General features: G+C 37.7%; 1 protein-coding gene across 1 annotated transcript in view; it reads right to left on the bottom strand.

Annotated features, from left to right (window-relative positions):
- The window catches only part of mxd4 (MAX dimerization protein 4), a 147,663-nt gene that overhangs the window by 73,164 nt on the left and 53,778 nt on the right, over window positions 1-20,721 (bottom strand). The window lies entirely within an intron of this gene.

Genomic DNA, 20,721 nt, shown 5'->3' with positions numbered 1-20,721 from the left:
TCGTACCAGATTGTATTCTCTGTAAAGCTTATTGTGCTTTAACATTTACTATTGTTTCACCTGTTATTCATTTTTTTGTGCTTTTTCTTTGTGAGAGGAAACATCATCAGCTCTGAACCCCTCTACAGCAGAGTGAGTTTTTACTATTTGAACTTTTCATACATACATTTTACTGCCGTCACAGAATTGCCTTTCCTCAGCCATTGCATTAAACCCATCTATTTCTATGGAAACGTGCAGTTGGCATGCCCATACCAAGTTAGAGTCAGGTCTTTGAAGAGGCAAATCTGCTCAAAGTAAGAATAAGATAAAAATTAAGTTAGACGTTATTAACTCTTTGAGAGGGAAATTTATTGTCTGTATTAAGGGCGACCTAGACTTGGTCAGGACTATACCTTTGCTGGAGGATTTTCCCTTTGCTACATGTTTTGGGGGAGACTGGAGTGCCCAAAAGGTACCCACCCAAATCCAGGCAGAAGCATGCAAAGCAGTCTCCATGTAGACAAATAAATGCCAGGCCTGAAAAGTTACATAAAGCACCTTTAGATCTGTAATGTTGTTTACAAATGTGTTCGATCTAAATGCAATGATTTTTACACATAATTCTTGCAGATTTGTACATTTTCACAATATTTTTTTGTTAAAATTCCAATTTTATCATTAAATTAACTGCAAATCACTCCATTTGCTGCAGCCACTCCAAAATGCTGCGTCTACATATTGTGATGTTTGAAAGGGCTTTTAGGGAGCGCAGACCAGGGGGTAAAGGTGAAGAGTGGGGTGAATGTGTGTGCCATTGTGGCCGCTTGTTAATTGAATGGGCCCTGCTCTGAATCTCTAATTAGGGACAATGGCGGTGACATGGGCAGCGTGGAGGCAGAGAGCTCTTGTGGGAGCTAAGTGGCAAGCTGAAGGACAGCCACGGGAAAGCACCTCGCCGTCTCCGAATACGCCATCCTCCAAAGCCTTAAGAGACCATTGTGTGACTTCACACACACACACACACACCCACACACAGACGCACACACAGACACACAGACACACAGACACACGCAAACAGACACACACAGCATCCAGAGAGAAGAGGGAGGGTGGGGTAGAAGAGAGATGCCGCTCCTCTGTCTTCCAGCTCATTGACTGATGTCACATGAGGGGAGGGGGGTGGGGGCTGTGATTGGGGGGGCTGCACCACTGGGGAGAAAAAAAAAATGGAGTGACGTTATGAAGCATCCCACGTCAAGGCAGAGGAATAAACACCATGCTAAGACAGAAGCTGGGCCGCACTTATCTGCCTTTAAGCCCCCAAAATGCATCACATTGTCATAAAACTATCATTATTACATTATGACACCATTAGGACATCTTTCTTTCAAAAAAGAGCACTAGCTCTTCTGTTTCAGAGGGGCCAATAGGTACGAATCAACTCCTCATATGCCTGAACAGCACTGGACCACTTCACATACACTCACTATGTTTACATGCACATCAGAAAAACTGGATAACTGGCCTAGTCCAATTTACACAGATTTTCCAAAATTCATGTAAATGCAGGAACTATGATTGAGATGTCAAGGTTCAAACCTCAAAAATCCCAATAACACATATTTAAAAGCTGGTACATACTCGGGTGCCCACTGCATGTAACAGCACAATTTACATCAAGCGCAGACTAGGAGAGGCGTTCAACTGCAGAGGGTAAAACAATGCCATCAAAATATTAGACATGTGTTTGCATGTCTAATATGCAAACTCATTTTAAATCAGCAGCAATGACAAACAACAGTCCCTCCATCTTGGACTAGCATGTGTTTCTTCATTGGCGTGGTCTGCTAAGTTAAAATTAAAGTTCAATGTATGTATTGTTGCTGCTGAGAGCAAATAACTTGAGCAAATGTGCAGTGTAAATGAGATGTCACTTATCTATTTCTTACAAAAGTGTGGTTTTATATATGATAGTTTGTATGTTTTTTATTAGCGTTTATAACTGCACAGTTTTAGTTCTAATGTTACATCACCTGAACATTTCTTTGCCCTCTATTCATACCTCTTTGGGTCTTGGACCTGTGTGTGGACTCAGACAGGACTACTCTGAGGGGTTTTGTGGAAAAAACATTTGAATTCAGTTGTTTACTGCACTGGGAGTTCTCTGTGCATGTTAACCAGTCAAACCAGTCACTCCACAAAAACATAACCTTTCAACAATTCAAATTCAAGTTTTTGAACAGATATTTTAAATAATAATAATAATAATAATAATAATAATAATAATAATTATTATTATTATTATTATTATTATTATTATTATTATTATTATTATTATGTCATGGTTGCTTGTTTTATTTCCACACACACAAAATCTCCCCGTGACAGTCCAAACCCTGTTTAGTAAAGCATGGGCTCAGTTACACTAATTGGAGCAAAGCAGAGCGCTGCAACCATTTTGTCCTTATACTCACTCCTAGATGGGAATATCAGGGCTTTTATGTGTCACTTCAGAGCCTTATCAGAGCCAGGGTAACTTTGAACAGGTTTCTCACATATTCATAGTTGTCCCACTGGTAATGTCTAACATAGTAACATACAAAATGTGATAATACATTTCTTTTTAGACTAAAAGACTAAAGATAAGCGATACAGCCTCCACAGAAAAAAAAAAGTTTGTCGATCTGTAATGTGTTTTATGGGAAATGTCATTAACGAATTTCAGGTGGATCAGAAAATGTATGGATGATTGGTGGAATTACATCACACTTAAAGGTCCTACATTATGCAAAACTGACTCTTTTGAGCTTTAAGTCATGACATAATGCTGTTATCTCCTCTAAAACAGACCAGTTTTTTTTTTCATCCACACATGTCTGAGTAAAACTTTATTATTAGTCTGACTACATCTCCAAAGCTCAAAATCCTCTGTTCCACCTTGTGATGTCATCACGTGGTATTTTTCAAGTTAACAGCCATCTTTTATATTTTGTTCAGCAGAAATTGGCAGTTCCAGAGCTGATATTATCCATATGATTGTAGTGAAGGTGTGTGGAGTGGAGCACTTCCTGTATTACCTCATAACATCACAAAGTGGAACGCAGGTTTGTGTGTTCAACATGTGTGAATGAAACAAAACACAACTCCAACTCTGTCTGTAATGAGGAAACAACATAGATCATAAAACTACGTCATATGAGCTTTAAACCATAAATGTGTTCTTGGGCAAATGACTCATTGCGCTTCAATGAATAACTGGATAATTTATATAACTTTATTATAACGACGTGCTTCTGAAGTGTAAATTTGTGCCTTGACTAGTCAACAAACTGAACAGCATTAAAAGTGAATGTGTACACAAATACTCCATGTTACTTTGTCTTTAAACTTAAAACAGGGTGTAGGCTCGTTCAGACTGGCTTTGACTTGTCTTATCTCTCTTCTGTGTCAAATGATTCAATTACATTCACTCAGTCAAACAGGAAATTAGGGATTTTCTGTGAGAACTATTTTGTGAACGAGAGGCGTGAACAGGCTCGTAATGAACACGCCTGCTTGATTACTTAATGAAGAAATGCAACAATAAGAAACTAAAGACTATCACTATTACAGTGCATTTACTCAGATGTGACTGGAAATCCACTGGACATTACTCTGCCCTAACGTGTTTTCAGGTCACTTCTTGTACCTCACTGCGTCTGTAAGAAGTTGTTTGTTTTTTTTCATTATGATTCATTACACATTCTTTATTTTTTTTTAAGTCTTAGATAATGCTCTTAGACATAGCTATTTTCATAATTAATGCCAACATATACAAAAATATTTCTAGGATAATTTCTCCTTTCCTTGTTATCTTGGCTTACATCATGAGAAGTATAATACTCCCTACAACAGACTGGAATGGACAACACTAGCACAATGTCTCGTGTGTTCATGACTCTGGGTAAGGGCGTGTTCACTAAACTGGGACTAAACCTGGAGCTACACCAGTACTAGACCAAGACTAACGCAGGACTAGAACATGAATGATGATACCAAGTCTACATCAGGACCAAACCACCGTGAACGCAACCTTCATCTCAGCCTGTTGTTCCCATTTTGAGACTACATTCAAACAAGGGAGCACTGGACTACTGAACAGGGAAGGCCGGTGATGGAAAATCTCCAATCCAATGTATCTTGATTTAGAATGTAAATTTCTATGAGACCATACACATCACTGCACAACTTAAATGTTACAAAAGGATCTTGAGGCAGAGCTGCAGTATCTCCTTAGTCGGTTCTTCAAATTACCCAGGACACTTTGTAAGCTTATCCTCTGCTGATTGCAACCAAGAATTTATGACACAAGCCCAATGGTGATGTCTGTCTGTAGACCTCCAATCATAATAAACCACAACAAACTTTAAGAGTCAAGGTTACCCATTTTGCCTTGTTCACGTGGACTTGTGTGGGTCAAAAGTGTCTCCACATTTATTACACAACATTAAATTGAATCAACTTTACCAATCCCCAAGATGATATTAATGTGGAGTACAGTGCAACACTGTTGACAGGTGTGTAAAGAATCTGCCTGTATGTTGGTCAGGAAAAGTTTTAAAAATGTATATGAAATTATTAAACTCTCTTTGCTTTTCTATTACAAAGCATATTTCAGGTAATGCCAAAAATCTATACTTGTACACTAGTTTTACTCACATCACATGGCATCACGTGGGGCAGGCAGTGACAGGCAAATGCCCCATAGACGTATTACCCCAAGGCAGGCGCACATTAACGCACCTGTAAACATGCAGCTCGCACTGGTTTGACGTCGCACTCTCCTCCTCTTCCTCATTTCCCCACTGCCCCCCCATCACCACTGCCTCCCACCATTCCGCACAGCCTCCCAGATGTTGTGGCCTGCCTGTGACAGTAATTGAGGGAAGCTGGCCGGAACAGCGTGAGGATGGGGGAAGAGAGAAGAAGAGGGGGGATGAGACGCAGACGGGCGGGAGAAACCATTCATCTGAGACCCATGGATGTGGAATGGCATATTACAGGTCTAATGTGTAATTAGATAGATAGGGAATAAGGTCAGTGTGCTCAGAGGGGATCACTGTCGGCACAGTGCCATCTAGTGGAGCAACGTGTTACCTGACAGCAACGTTCACTCTGCTAAACACATTACTAGATATTGCACTTTTTTCAAAAATATTTGGACAACAAAGAATTTGTAGATTTTTGCTTCTAAATGGAGACCCCATATGTATATCAACCACAACCTATAGGGAAAATGAAGGAGCAGCAGCTCTACTTAGGGCTCCTTTCAAGTGGGTGCTGCTCCTGCGTCTTCCATCCATCCATTTTCTTTCGCTTTATCTGGGGCCGGGTCGCGGAGGCAGCAGTTTCAGCAGGAAGGCCCAGACTTTGCTCTTTTGCCCTTCCTCCAGCTCTTCCAGGAGGCGTTCCCAGGCCAGCCGAGAGACATAGTCCCTCCAGCGTGTCCTGAGTCTTCCCCGGGGTCTCCTCCGGATGCCTCCTGGACGCCTCCCTAGGGAGGTGTTCCGGGCACGTCCCATCGGGAGGAGGCACTGGGGGACCTGTGTCTTAAGAACATGAACACAGATTGAGTTCATGTTAAAGGTTTGCAGTGGTCCAAAATTATTCCTCACTTTCCTAATGACTCTTATTCACTGCACTGAGTTTATAAGCACATTTCATAACTTTCAGAGACCAGAGAGGAGCACAGCGGTAAAGCTAAAAACAACTACCATGCTAACAGTGCTTATAGAATAAAACACTTTATAATTAGATCCAGTTGGCACAAAACGATCTCATTTTGACCCTACAAGCTGCTTTTACATCTGCAAATGGGCTAAACGTCTTTTTCTCAGTCACATGGATAAAATCAGGTACAGTCACTTTAAACTGGAAATGATTTCACAATAAAAACTGAAACAGTAACTTTGGTTTGATAACAGTGAATCAGACTGTATTTAATGCCTCTTGTGAGCTTCAGTGTCGAGTGCAGCCCTGCGCAAGTCTGTCCCACTCACAGGAAGCGTGGAGCTGCTGCCCAAAGCCGAAATGACCCAGTGTGTTTACAAGCACCAAATATGACATGTTTGTGCAGCACACCCGTGATTTATGCACACACGTTATTATTAAGATGAACGGGGCAGGAAACATACTCTTAGAGGTAAAGTGGAAATGTTTTAAAGCAACCATTACTTTACAATACCGAATGGCTAACAGGATGACAGCTCTCCTTGTATGTGCCAGAGGTTTTAGTTTTTGCTGTTACGGTTGCCATTTTGAGGACTTTAAAACTTTCACAAGATATTTTGTAAAAGTTAAAAAGTCTTTATTACATCTTGGCTATGTAAAGGTCCCATATTACACAAAACTGACTCTTGTGAGGTTTTAGCCATGTTATAATGTTGTCACCTCCTCAAAAACAGACCTGTGGTTGTGTTTTGTTTCTTTCACACATGTTTGAGCAATCCTGCATGAGTTTATCTACATCTCCAAAGCTCAAAATGCTCTGTTCCACCTTGTGATGTGGTACTGGCAGTTGTCAAATTAACAGCTCTTTTTAATGATCCAAATGATTCAAATGAAGATGTGTGGAGTTTAAAAACACTGTACTACCACATGATGACATCACAATGTGGAATAGATTGTTTTCTGTTTGAGAGAAGAACTCACCCTAAATCTGCAGGGTTTGTGTGTTAAACATGTGTGAACGAAACAAAACACAACTCCAGGTCTGTTTGTGATGAGGAAACAACATTAGAACATAGATCAGAGCATAGCATAATATGGGCCCTTTAAACAAGAATATCCCCATAGCATATATTACATAGTGCACCTTTAACAATTTAATGTCAGGATTATAGTTCAGACTGACCAAGATGTCCCACAATTATTCACCAGCTCATACATCCATATGTGGATTGAAATAATTCAAAATTCAACCTTTAAAGGTAAATAAGCTTTCTGGTGGAGGCTCTGACGCCTGCTTGACTGCATGGAATGTTCCACACTATGGCATTATTCACTTACAGGTGTTTTTAGTGAGAAAAAAATCTATCAACAGACATACATGCTTACGTCTCCACAGATCTGACTTGTAACTTGCCTGGGTGGCGGTACCTGCTTGTGTCCATCTATGGAGATTTGCGAGTAAATTACAGAACATTTCAAGCAGAGCAATAACATCTCCATGGAGACACCACCAGAAAAGTTACATAGTGCATCTTTAATAGTCACTACATACGTCACTAGAGATGCATCATATCTTTTCTTGAACTGTATTGTGGAGTCACACGCAACACCACAACAAAATATTAAAACTGCTTCTTAAATTAGACTTAACTGGTGCTTACGGTGCTGTCACAACACTGGAAAATCAAAAAGCATTCAGCCTGTGTGTGTGTGTGTGTGTGGGGGGGGGGGGGGGGGGGGGGCTGTGTGGTGTGCATGTGTGTGTATATGTGTGTGCATATGTGTATATGTGTGCCTGTGTGCATGTGTCTGTATATGTATATGTGTGTGTTCATGTATATTTGTGTGTGTTTATATGTATATGTGTGCTTGTGTGCATGTGTGTGTGTATGTGTGTGTTTATGTATATATGTGTGTGTTTATATGTATATGTGTGCCTGTGTGCCTATATGCATGTGTGTGTATATGTGTGTGTCCACCGTGCCCGCTCGTCTATCGTTCTATTACATGGGCCAGTGACTGCGCCATCTCTCCGGTTTCACCTCGCGCTCTCCCAGACGGCTCATATTGCCCGGAGGAGCGGGAGCACGTGGGAGGCGGGGGGTGGAGACGGGAGGGGCCCGGCGCGCGCACACATTATCTGTCTGAGCGGGGCAAATCACAGCCAGCAGCCTCCACCTCCAAAATACTGCCCTCAGTACCAACGTTTAGTCTGAGCTGTGCTGTTTGCGACACCACTAAACCCCGTGTGTGTTTCCTGTGCTCCAAATATCTGTAAATATCTGTAAATATCTTTAAATATCTGTTATAATATGGAGTTGTAAGATATTGTTATTGTAGCGATCTCAGCCGTGTCTGAAGAGGATACACAGAGAAACATTGTTTCATACTGGCCTTGGATCCAGAACACTTGTTTAATACTTTGTAACTCTGGTCTGGTGAGTCTGGTTACCTGTCTATCTCCCTGTTTTCAAATAGGCGTGATTGACAGGTGGATCAGCCAATCAGGGACACGCATGCTCCGTCGTCCAGAAAAAAATGAAAGGAAAAATATCACAGGGGCAGAAAAACATCGTGGATTAAATTAGATTCTATGTGTAGGCCAAACCCACAGGTGACCAATGAGCTCCTTCGTTTCACTGAAATACTTAAATCTGATTGGACGATCAGGTTTGACCAGGGGCAACAGAGCACGTGCGACCAGACTGATGTCACTGTGTATAAAAGATCACATCATTCTGGATTTAAGAGACAATCTTAACACAAACAAACTGTGGTGTCATGTGCTGTTCTTGATTTTTTTAAAATCAATCTGACTCAATGTAAACTGAGATGTCAATAGCTGCCAATATTGAGGACACAAATCAAGTTGATGTGAGTCATGTATCTGGCAACCCAAAGCCCACAGCTCTTTCAGCTCTGATTACATGTGAATAGAGAATCAGTAAATTCAATAGGCTATTTGATCTGAACATGTACTTCATAGTTTATCACTTGATCAAACCCCTCTGCTACAGGCTGCTGCTATTACACTGCACATACTCATATTTAAATGCGACATTTTCAACAGAAAGCTGCGAAAACCAGTTTGAGCTTTTTAAATAATATATTAAAAAAGCCTGAACTCAGTTGAAGGTGCGGTATGTGTAGCACTCTTAAGGCGGTTTAAGGTGAAGTAAAGTGCAGGCACAACTGAACCTGGGTCAGGGCCTTGAGAAAGGTTTTCTCTTTCTCTGTATAAAGGCAGGATTCAGTCAGTGATCTGCAGCGGCTGCACTAGCACTGACTCATGATCTGCTGCAGTGTTGGGGTTTAGGTGAGTATTCAGGTAAGATGTAGTGCTTTTAGGGTTTAACCAACTGGATTTCAGCATTTGAACTGGCAACCCAAATGAGAGTCTGATTCTGACTTAAAAACCAAATGGAAACATCATGGTCCTCATCATGTCCAATGTTTTTGAAATTAAGAATAAATCAGCATTGCATTTGTAAGATTTAAGAGCAATATTTAATTCGAAAATGTTGTTGTGGAAAAAAAAAAAAAAAAAAACATGACAGATTTACCACATGACCCCAGTCCCAGTCCAAACCTATCACCTCTCAGCGTGTCTCTCCTGAGGTCTATCTTTACATCCTTCTGCCCATCACCAACCCCCTCTGCCCCAAACCATCATCTCATAAAACAAAACAAACATGGAAACGTCATTCTTGCATCATGTTTTGTCACAATTATCAAACCCTCATTTTGTCCCAGTGTGGATCAGAAAACAGTGGATCACTTCTGCCCTCTAGTGTTGGCATGACACTATGACACTAGAGCACGTGTACGTTGGACTTTAACCCAGTAAACATGCAGATGACAGTGATTAACGTATAATTATCTTAGTTTGAGTGTTTTATAGCCTGCACAGTTGAAAGTAGCACATTATGGCACCTGTTGGAGCGATCGTGTCATAAATCCTCTTGGTCATATCTGATGTTGGTTTAATAGTTTGGACCAGTTCATCCTGTGATATAAGATTTAGTTTCACTTTCTGTTCATGGGAAATACCAGAAATATACAATAACATCTGACCTAGTAATTCAGATGAGTGCTACACAAACAATGGAAGTAAACGCTTTGGAGTTTAAGACTTATGTAGGCGACGCAGAGGTGGATGAAGTAGTCTGTTTGGTTTTTTAAGTAAAAGTACACATACAGAGGTAAAAAGTTATTCAAGTTAAAATAAAAATGTCACCTCAAAATAATGAAAAAGTTTTTAAGTACCTGTTTAAAATGTACTAAAAAGTAAAAGTATTTAGCACAAGTGTTAATCTGTTAAAGTGTTATATGTAGTGATATTGATGCAAAATGAAACATATTTTGGTACAAATCCATTTCTTATTTTTTGAATGAATTTTGTGTACTTTTTTTTTTTTTTTTTTGCTCAAAGGTTTTTATTTATTTATTTATTTATTTATTTTTATTTTATTTTTATTTTTTTGCTCAAAGGTTTTTTTTTTGTTTTTTGTTTTTTTTCAAAGTTAAAGGTAGTCACAATGTTTCCATGAACATGGTCAAAATATCCCCTCAAATTATACGGAAAGTACTTTTTAACTTTCCAGTCCAGTTGAAAATGTAGTGGAGTAGAAAGTACAGATACTGCTCTCAAATGTATTGATGTAAAAGTAAAAGTATACAGTATAAAGTTTGCTTAAGTAAGGTACAGATACAGAGGTAAAAGGTTACTCATGTAAAAGTAAAAATATCATCTGAAAAAAATGACGTAAGTAAAAGTATTTAGGTACCTGTTTAAAAGAGTAACAAGAGTACAACATAAATGTATTTCGCACAATTGTTAAATGTTGAGATACTGATTCAAAATGAGACATAATTTGGTACAAATCCATTTCTTATTTTTTCTCATGAATTTCGTGTACATTCTTTTTTATTATTATTATTATTTATTTATTTTTGCTCAACGCCGAAGCTTGAACTAAAAAAAACTTTAGTCAGGATGTTTCCGCAAACATGGTCGAAAAACTCTCTCAAATTATATGAAAAGTACTTTTTACTTTTCAGTCCTGCTCAAAAATGTAGTGGAGTATAAAGTACAGATACTGCTCTCAAATGTAAAAAATATACAGTGTAAAGTTTGCTTAAGTAAAGTACAGATACCTAAAAATTCTACTTAAGTACAATTCTTTACTACTCATACTTCATTCCCTTCTACCTCTGAGGCTGTAGCTGCTGCAGTGTGACTGTAGTTCAGTTTTCGAATTTCTAAAGTAATCTCAGCGATCTTGAAAATATTCATCTTTTAAATTGCAGTTTCACTCGTTCCAACTTGAAACTTTGGCGTGAAGCAGCGGAGTGATCGGGTGTGATCAGGCCTGTCACGATAACACATTCTGAAGTTTGATATATCGCTGAAGTAAATGCACACGATAAACGATAATATTGAGACTAATTTACACCACTGACACAAAAACCCAAGAGCAGATTTAAACCACAAAAACTATTCTAAATCTACAATACTGTTAAAAATCATGAGCTGCATGAAATAAACAGCAGAATGAAACACTTTAGTCAATTGTCTGCGTTAATAATGAGTCAGACAAGGTATTTTTTCAACTTCTTACAGCTTAAATCTGATTGTGTTGCAAAAAATAACCAAACATTTTCCAGTAGTGCAAAGAAATTGTGCACATGATAAATACCAAACCCAAAATTGTTCCATCTTTTATAGAGTGAGTCATAAGTGGCTGTAGTGATGCTCGTGACAGGCCGATGTGTGACATGTCATCAAAAATCAAGAGCTTTCACTTCTTTAAATGTTTCTGTGTGACGTCATTCTAGGCCTGCTTTAAAGATGCTCTCTGTATATTTTCAGCTGGACAGTCATCTCTGTGGAGACGAGCACATGGCGGACTGTCCAGCTAAAAATAAACAGAGTGCAGGCGGTAGTATGTATGGCAATAAATCTATTTGCACTGAGACACATAGCGACACCACCAGGCCATATTATAGGTCTGATCTGTGAAGAGGCGACCTCGCTCACAGAATGACTGCATGTTTTTATAGCAATAAAAGTCATGCAAAGGATTACTGTATTTTCCAGGGTATAAGTCGAACCAGCCAAAAAAATGTATAATAATGAACAAGAAAACATATATCTGACATTTAAATCACATCTGGGCATAAGTCGCACCCCTGGACAAACTATGAAAAAAAAGCATGACTTATAGACAAGAAAATACTGTACAGTGGTTCCTCATTTATCTTGGGGGTTACGTTTTAAAAAAATAACCTGCAATAGACAAAATCCCCGAAGTAGTCAGCTTTATTTTTTACAGTTATTTTACAGTGACCACTGTAAATGCAATGAAATACCTTTTTTCCAGAGTATAAGTCGCACCAGCCAAAAAATGCATAATAATGAACAAGGAAACATATATCTCACATTTAAATCACATCTGAGTATAAGTCGCACCCCCAGCCAAACTATGGAAAAAGTGCATCTTACAGTTCAGAAAATACGGTATATGCAAAACTGAGAGGTTTAATATCATACTGTGAAGCAATAGTCACTAGTGCAGCTTTAAATAGACTTTGAAATTAAGTAAAAGAAAAACTTAACTATGTAGTGTAGTTAGCTCCACATCAGTCTGATCAGAACTATGCATCATACCCGGACCCCTGAAGGAATACACAGATATGAAAATAAGATGACCGCTTTCACAGTTTCATGCAGTAGCAGTACAATACAATATAGATTTTGACTACTTTGACTACTTGGAAATTGTTTTAGTTGCGTAAAATGAACTAATTAGTCAGCTCGAATGCAGATAATCTCCAAGAACGCAAAACCAAGTACACTCACACATCCAGTTTTACTTCCTGTGGTATTAATATGAGCCATTTCATTCATTCGGTTGTTGAACTGAACCAGTTTTGACCACCCACACACCCCCGGAGAGCGGACGTGACTGCTCTGTGTCCGGAACTGCTAAGCAAATGGAGTGCATGCAGTGTCTCACAAAAGCATCTTAACAGGAGCACATGAGAAGAGGCCAAAAGATTCAAAGGAAACACATCAGAATTAGGACTGTAAAGAAGTGAATATGAAAATACAAGCTGTGTTTTACGACGTGTGATACTAGTCTTATCTGTGTGTTTTCCAGTATCAGCTGAGGACAAGACGGTGATGTCAGACTTGTGTTAATCATTGTCCCATCGCATATAAAAAGCACCTTTATGGCCACAATCATGAGCTATCATGAGCTCTGTAAACACAAATTATCTGCACAAAGAATACAGTAAAAATATGACCACATTTGTCTGGTTTTCTATTTAAGACACTCATTTTTACTTCAAATACATTTTAAAAGTGTTTTACGAGCTAAAAAACAGGATGCATTTGAGCTGTGCTGGTTTGAGTTAATTATTCTAAGATGAAGACAGAGCAGTCGTCTGAGTGAGTGGGAGTTATGGTCGTTGTAGTGCAGAGTTTAAAATCGTATTGGTGATGTGGGCTAGTTATTTTATTGCCTAAACAGTGACAGTATTGTCCACATTTATAACATTAAATCAAACCTATAAGTTTCAGTAATATGAGCAAAGCCCTTGTAGTTGGTGTAACTGACATTGTGTCTGAAAAATGCTTTATTTCTGCTACTTGGTAATAAACTATTAAATGTCTACACCATGATTATTCATTTCACTCATTGTAAATCACAGTATTGATCAAAAATTACTTCATAATAGAAATGAGTCCATTGAGTCTTGTTCAAAACTGCAGACCTGACTCTGCTGATTCTGACTCTTCAAAATTACATTTCTATAGTTTTCAGTTGCATTGTTGTTGTTTTTTTTCTTCTTCTTTTTGAAAATGGTTGCAAAATATTTGAAGACTGAAATTTTCAGAGAACCATGTCAACACAGGATTACATGAAACTGCATGAGTCATTCAAAATACCATTTTGTATAAGCTACGTTTTGTGTAAGCTAACAAAGTGGCTCAGATATATTTTATATTTCCACCAAGTCAAACTAGTCTCTCCAGACTCACAAATATTCAGCTCACCAATAGCAGCCTTATATTATAGCAAAGCATATAATAAACACACACACCAAAACTTTTAAAAGTGTGATTAATTTGTCTGTAATGTTAATGGTCAGTTGTCAATTAACAAGTAACATGATCTGTAACACTTCCTTTTCTCCAGTTGAATATAATCAGATAAAGTCGTTTGGACATGTGACCGTCAAAATGAATGCACTCACGTGAACTCTGTCATTTTACAAGCCTCATGCTTTGATGAAAGGAAATATTAAGTAAATGCAATATAAAAACATGTTTTATTCTATTTATGCCACCACCACATTAGACTGTTTTTACCCTTGAGTATAAAACAGCTCAGAGCTGTTCATTGTCAGTTTCCTGTAGTTTGATGTGGTGTTCGTATAACTTCTGTTAGGCTCAAATAAATGTCTTTACGTCATAACCAGACATACTCCATATTTACACCAAGTCAAACGAGTCTCTCCTGATTCACCAGGACGTGTAATTTACTCCCTCACAAGTATTCAGCTCACCAACAAGAGCCTTATATCACAGTAAACTCTTTCCACTGGCAAGGGGAAAAAAAAACTTTTTTCCGTGCTGAGAAACTTCTCCATTTGCTTGTTTTCTGTTGATTCTTTTGCTTGTCACTTTTTCAGTGTTGATTTTCTAACTTTCTGTTGGTTAAATTAATTCTCATGTTCAGCCCAAAGAGGCGATTGCTGCTGTGATTTTGGGCACAACAAAAATAAATTGAACTGAAATTGAATTGAGTAAAAAAGAAAAAATCACACACACACACACCCCCCCCCCCCACACACACACCCACACACACCCCCACCCACACACACACACCCACACCTCTACACACACACACGTACAAACTAAACTCATAAAAGTGTTATTTCCTTGCCTGTAATGTTACACAGTATGGCATTAAACTCATGTGCTCGTGTACAGTTTGAAGAGTGTGTATTCTCACTGGGAGTGCGCCTGCTTCTCTCCACATTCTCTCCACACCTGTGACTTGGCCTGGTGGCATTATGTGCTCATCTCCATGAAAATACATCATTTTAATGTGGAACTTTTCAGGCAAACCAGTAACATCGCCAAGGTGACATACCACCAGAAAGGTTACATAGTACATCTGAACTGAATATTGTATAAGGTCCTGGCCCATGTGTCTGTGCATTAGCAAGAAAACAAAGTGGAGATATTATGTCAGATGTTATAGGATTAACGGCAGTGGTGGAATTTAACATAGTAAAAGTAGTAAAGTACTTAAGTAAAAATGCTAGATATCTGTACTTTACTTGAGTAGATTTTAACTTCATTAACTTAATTTCAGTACATTTGAGAGCAGTATCTGTACTTTCTACTTTCTACTATATTTTTGAAAAGTAGTTTTTATTATTGTTTGAGAGCTGCTGAAACGTCTGAGGGTTTATTTTTAACATTTTTAACATTTGAGCAAAATATAGTTTGAACAAAATATTGTTTTGTTGAACAAAATTCAGCACAAATCTGTATCAAAAACACTCCATTAGACGCTTTATAAGACTCAACATCTGTGCAAAATACTTCTACTTCTTTTTTAAACAGATACTTTAATAGTTTTACTTAAGTAGATTTTTTTTCATGTGATACTTTTTACTTTTACTTGAGTATTTTTTGCTCTGGTATCTACACTGTGAAGTATAATCCAACCCCAAACCCCACAGCTCTCGTCTGGGAAGTGTTTATCTTCAAATCTTCAAAGCCTCAACAGTATTACAATGCTGTGTGTGTGTGTGTGTGGTGTGTGGGGGGGTGTGTGTGTGTGGGTGTGTGTGTGTGTGGGGGGGGGTGTAGTAACAGTCTGCTTGCCATAGTCTCTGTGGACTTTTTGAAGTGAGGGATAAATATGGCAGGACAAACACAGAGCCGAAGGTCTTCTGTGGTCATGTGATGATGATCAAGGCACTATCTGCGGCAAACAAAACATGAAAGAAAAAATCCTGTACCTCCTCCAACGTCTCCACGGTAACTCATTTCAATTAGAGATTTACACTGAAATTTACGTTTAAAATATTCCCAAAATATGACAACATATATTTCCTTGTATCACAATTATCCAAGGTGTATTTGTTTATTGTATAAGTATCACTCATACATTCCATTACCATTGCTTTGTGTTTGCAATTTAAAACCGTGCAGGCCGCGTTGCTGCTTTCACAATACTGACCACAATGGATGTCTGCTGTCTTTCCTGTTTGACACTCATCACAAGATTCAAACACAGATATAAAAAAGGAGTTAAGCAATTTCTCTATTATTAAAATCAATCAGAACAAATAAATGTATAACTCTTGGCTTAAAGGGCTCATTTTATTACAAGTTACCTCATCAAAAACAGACCTGGAGTTGTGTTTTGTTTCATTCACACATTCCTCCCAGTGGAACATACCCGGGAGGAGGCCCACGCTGGACACGCTGGAGGGACTATGTCTCTCGGCTGGCCTGGGAAGACCTTAGGGTCCCACCTGAGGAGCTGGAGGACGTGTCTGGGGTGAGAGAAGTCTAGGAGTCCCTGCTTAGACTGCTGCCCCCGCGACCCGGCCCCGGAAGCGGAAGAAAATGTATGGATGGATGTTTTAGTAACTCTTTATTATTAGTCTGTCTACTTTTCCAAAGCTCAAAATGTTCTGTTCCACCTTGTGATGCCATGAAGTGGTAGTTTTCAAGTTAACAACTTTTTTCTGATCTATGTTCTAATGTTGTTTAATGATGTTTAACACACAAACCCTGCATAGTTCTTCTCTCAAACGGAAAACACTCTGTTCCACCTTGTGATGTCATCATGTAGTAATACAGGAAGTGCTCCACTGTGTTTTTAAGCTCCATACATCTCCACTAGAATCATTTGGATCATTTCAGTCCTGGAGTTGCCAATCTGTGCTGAACTAAAGGTAAAAGTAACTGTTAACTTGGAAACTACCACTTCATGACATCACAAGGTGGAATAGAGCATTTTGAGCTTTTGGAGATGCACAGACAAATAATGCAGGGTTACTCAAACATGTATGAATGAAACAAACCACGACTCCAGTTTTTTTTTTTTTTTTTTTTTTTTTTTAAGATTATAACATTATAACTGTGTATAATATAGGACATTTAAACTACTAAACGTTAAAAGGCCGTAGTCTAAAATTAATGTACAACGGCGCTGTGCAGCCCACACAGTCTTAAAGGGGGATTTTAGTGCTGTTTAGAGGCTGTTTCGGTTGACAACATCATAGGTATTCCCCAATCCCCCAAGTGTAACCGGTGGTTTTATGCATTCTGAGAAACCAATATGAGTTTTCAAATTCAAGAATTTTACCTGCCGTGGGCACAGCCATTGCCTTTTTAGTTGTATTACGGTACTTTGTGTGAGGCTGCCGATTTTGACAGCAAATAAGTTCTACAGGGATTACAGTCCCGCTTTAAAGACTCCAGAGAATCAGATTGGGTATCTAAATAAATAGTGTAAAAATAGTGACAAAAAACTCACTCAAAGTTCAAATAGTTCAAAAAGTTATAGTTGAAAAAGTAATGTTTCTCATTCCAATATTTATAAAAGTAAAGTTTGATTTGAGAACATGATGAGTTGAGAGTCAAGAATATTGATGTAATATGGAGTAAAGTTCAACAGTCAGAAACAACCCATCACCGGTGAAACAAAACAATATTAAAATGCATTGCTTATATTTAGGTTCTGGGATGTTTTATTTCACTTTTTGGGCTGTACAAGAGTTTGGTCTCCAATGAGAAACAACAGAACTCAAGATCAAAAGTGACAAGATTAAGAGTGACAAGATTAAAAGTGCCAAAGAAACAATAGAACTCAAAATTTAAAGTTCCAAGATTAAAAATGCTTAAAAAAACAATAGAACTCAAGATTAAATGCGCCAAAATTAAAAGTTCCTAAGAAACAATATAATTTAAAATTAAAAGTGCCCAGATTAAAACTGCCAAGATTAAAAGTGCCGAGATTAAAAGTGTCGAGATTAAAAGTGACAAGACTAAAAGTGACAAGATTAAAAGTGCCTAAAAAATAATAAAAATTTAAGATTAAAAGTGCCAAGATTAAAAATGCCAAGATTAAAAGTACCGAGATTAAAAGTGTCCAGATTAAAAGTGTCCAGATTAAAAGTGCCTAAGAAATAATAGAATTTAAGATTAAAAGTGACCAGATTGAAAGTGCCTAAAAAATAATAGAATTTAAGACTAAAGTGCCAAGATTAATAGTGCCGAGATTAAAAATGCCAAGATTAAAAGTGCCGAGATTAAAAATGCCAAGATTAAAAATGCCGGGATTAAAAGTGCCAAAGAAACAATAGAATTTAAGATTAAAAGTGACAAGATTAAAAGTGCAGAGATTAATAGTGCCGAGATTAAAAGTACCAAGATTAAAAATGCCAAAATTAAAAGTGCCTAAGAAACAATAGAATTTAAGATTAAAAGTGCCAAAATTAAAAACGCCGAGATTAAAAGTGCCTAAAAAACAATAGAATTTAAAATTGAAAGTGACTCAATTAAAAGTGCCGAGATTAAAAGTACCAAGGTTAAAATGCCTAAGAAATAATAGACTTTAAGATTAAAAGTGTCAAAAAAACAATAGAACTCAAAATTAAATGTGCCAAGATTAAAAGTGCCTAAGAAACAATAGAATTTAAAATGAAAAGTGCCAAGAGTGTCGAGATTAAAAGTGTCAAGATTAAAAATGTCGAGATTAAAAGTGACAAGATTAAAAGTAACAAGATCAAAAGTGACCAGATTAAAAGTGTCTAAGAAACAATAGAATTTAAGATTAAAAGTGCCAAGATTAAAAGTGTTGAGATTAAAAGTGTCGAGATTAAAAGTGTCGAGATTAAAAGTGTCGAGATTAAAAGTGTCGAGATTAAAAGTGTCGAGATTAAAAGTGACGAGATTAAAAGTGACAAGATTAAAAAGGCCGAGACCAAAAATGCAGAGATTAAAAGTGCCTAAGAAATAATAGAATTTAAAACTAAAAGTGACAAGATTAATAGTGCCAAGATTAAAAGTGACAAGATTAAAAGTGACCAGATTAAAAGTGCCTAAGAAATAATAGAATTTAAAACTAAAGTGCCAAGATTAATAGTGCCGAGATTAAAAGTGCCAAGATTAAAAGTGCCAACATTAAAAGTGCCAACATTAAAAAGGCCGAGACCAAAAATGCCGAGATTAAAAGTGCCTAAGAAACAATGGAATTTAAAATTAAAAGTGACAAGATTAAAAGTGCTGAGATTAATAGTGCCGAGATTAAAAGTACCAAGATTAAAAGTGCCTAAATCGTAGTCACTTCAGTGCCATTTAACAGAGCTGTGTGTTATGTATTTTCCTGTTATATATGCTCAGAGTCCACATGAACATTCAACATGTGCCAAACAAACAACTCTACTTTATATCAGATTTAGCAGCAAAACTTTCAAAAAAATTCTGTATTGAAATTAATGAGATTCCTGCTCAAGCAGAACAGAAGTGCAACCACAAAGAAGCACAGGCTGGAGTGACGTCGTAGCTTTAGCCTCGTAGCAGAATTGGCATTGTTTTTCAAGACTATGGGGAAAAACAATGCCTATGTTAAAAACAAACCAACATATGAAATAACAGGAAAACACGTAACACACACACAGGACTGTAATACTGTGTAAGTAAGTAAATATAGATGAAAATACTAAAACTAATTTACACCACTTACACAAAAACCCCACAGCAAATTTAAACCACAAAAACTATTTTAAATTTACAATACTGTCAAAGATTTTGATTTATAAACTCGTAATATCCTTTTTAGACTGCACTATTCTGCATTAGAACATCATCAGTTTTTAAAAATCTGAAGTTTCCAGTCTTAAATTTGACATATTTTTTCTACATACACTGAATTTAAAAATGATCCATGTTCATGTTTATTATTTTTGAAGTGTAGATTACTTTTATATCAGCTCTTTACTATAACACACACACAGCCGTCATACAGGGACAGCTTCAGCTGCAATTTACTGTGAAAGTCACATTCATGGCATCCCTTTTTATTTGCATTGGTTCCCTGTACTTTAACATAGACGTTTGATGAAAAAGGGGAAGCAAAGTAATAAAGCACATAGACCAATACACTGAGTGTTTGTTAAGAACACAGAAGGTGGGAGTAATCTCAACTAAGTTTACCAAACACATTGAAGATAAAAGTTAACATTTCACTTTGAGACAACGGAGACAGTTTTTATGGGGTCTGCAATCATGCTATGAAGCAGTCGACCGTAACAACACATTTTTTGGACCAAAAGAATGCACCCAAACCAATGAATATGTCACCGGTGTGGCAGGCCACAGGTCATTTGAAACTGTGGCAAGATGTTGAAACAATTTACGCTGAATTATGATAATTAGGGCTGTACCTGCTTAGAGTTACTAAAATCAGCCCACAAAAGGCAGATAATCTGTAGTCAATACCACACACACAGACACACACACACAGACAGACTGGAGCACAGGGGACTTCCAGGCCAGCACACCTCCTCCACCCACAAAGGACAACTGCATTCCAGTAATGTCTGTGTGCCTCATTAAGAAATGTAAAACAATAAATAAATGAAAAAATAAAATCATAATAAGAAATGTGAAACAGCTGATGCAGCTAAAGAAGACACATAACACACATGTGCCAATATATATACAGATTATTTTAAATAGTTCGGAGCATTTGTTCTTGTATAAATTGAATAATGTGTTAAACCTAAACTAGCAGTTTGTGGCACCAATTTACATAACTGAAATAGTGCCATTAGAGTTATACAGAAGCTATTGTTTCCACACAGCCTCTCCACACACTGTCTAAACACCAGCGTGTGCTGGGCAGAAACAGGCTGCCCCAGCTTCAGCTCATCACTGATATGATGAGCTGAAGCTGGGGCAAGTAGTAAAACCGTTTATAGTTTGTT

Source organism: Periophthalmus magnuspinnatus, chromosome 1 (genome assembly GCF_009829125.3).
Source record: "Periophthalmus magnuspinnatus isolate fPerMag1 chromosome 1, fPerMag1.2.pri, whole genome shotgun sequence".
Lineage (NCBI taxonomy): Eukaryota > Metazoa > Chordata > Actinopteri > Gobiiformes > Gobiidae > Periophthalmus > Periophthalmus magnuspinnatus.
The sequence above is the reverse complement of the archived record's forward strand: the minus strand, read 5'-3'. Positions and strand labels throughout refer to the sequence as shown.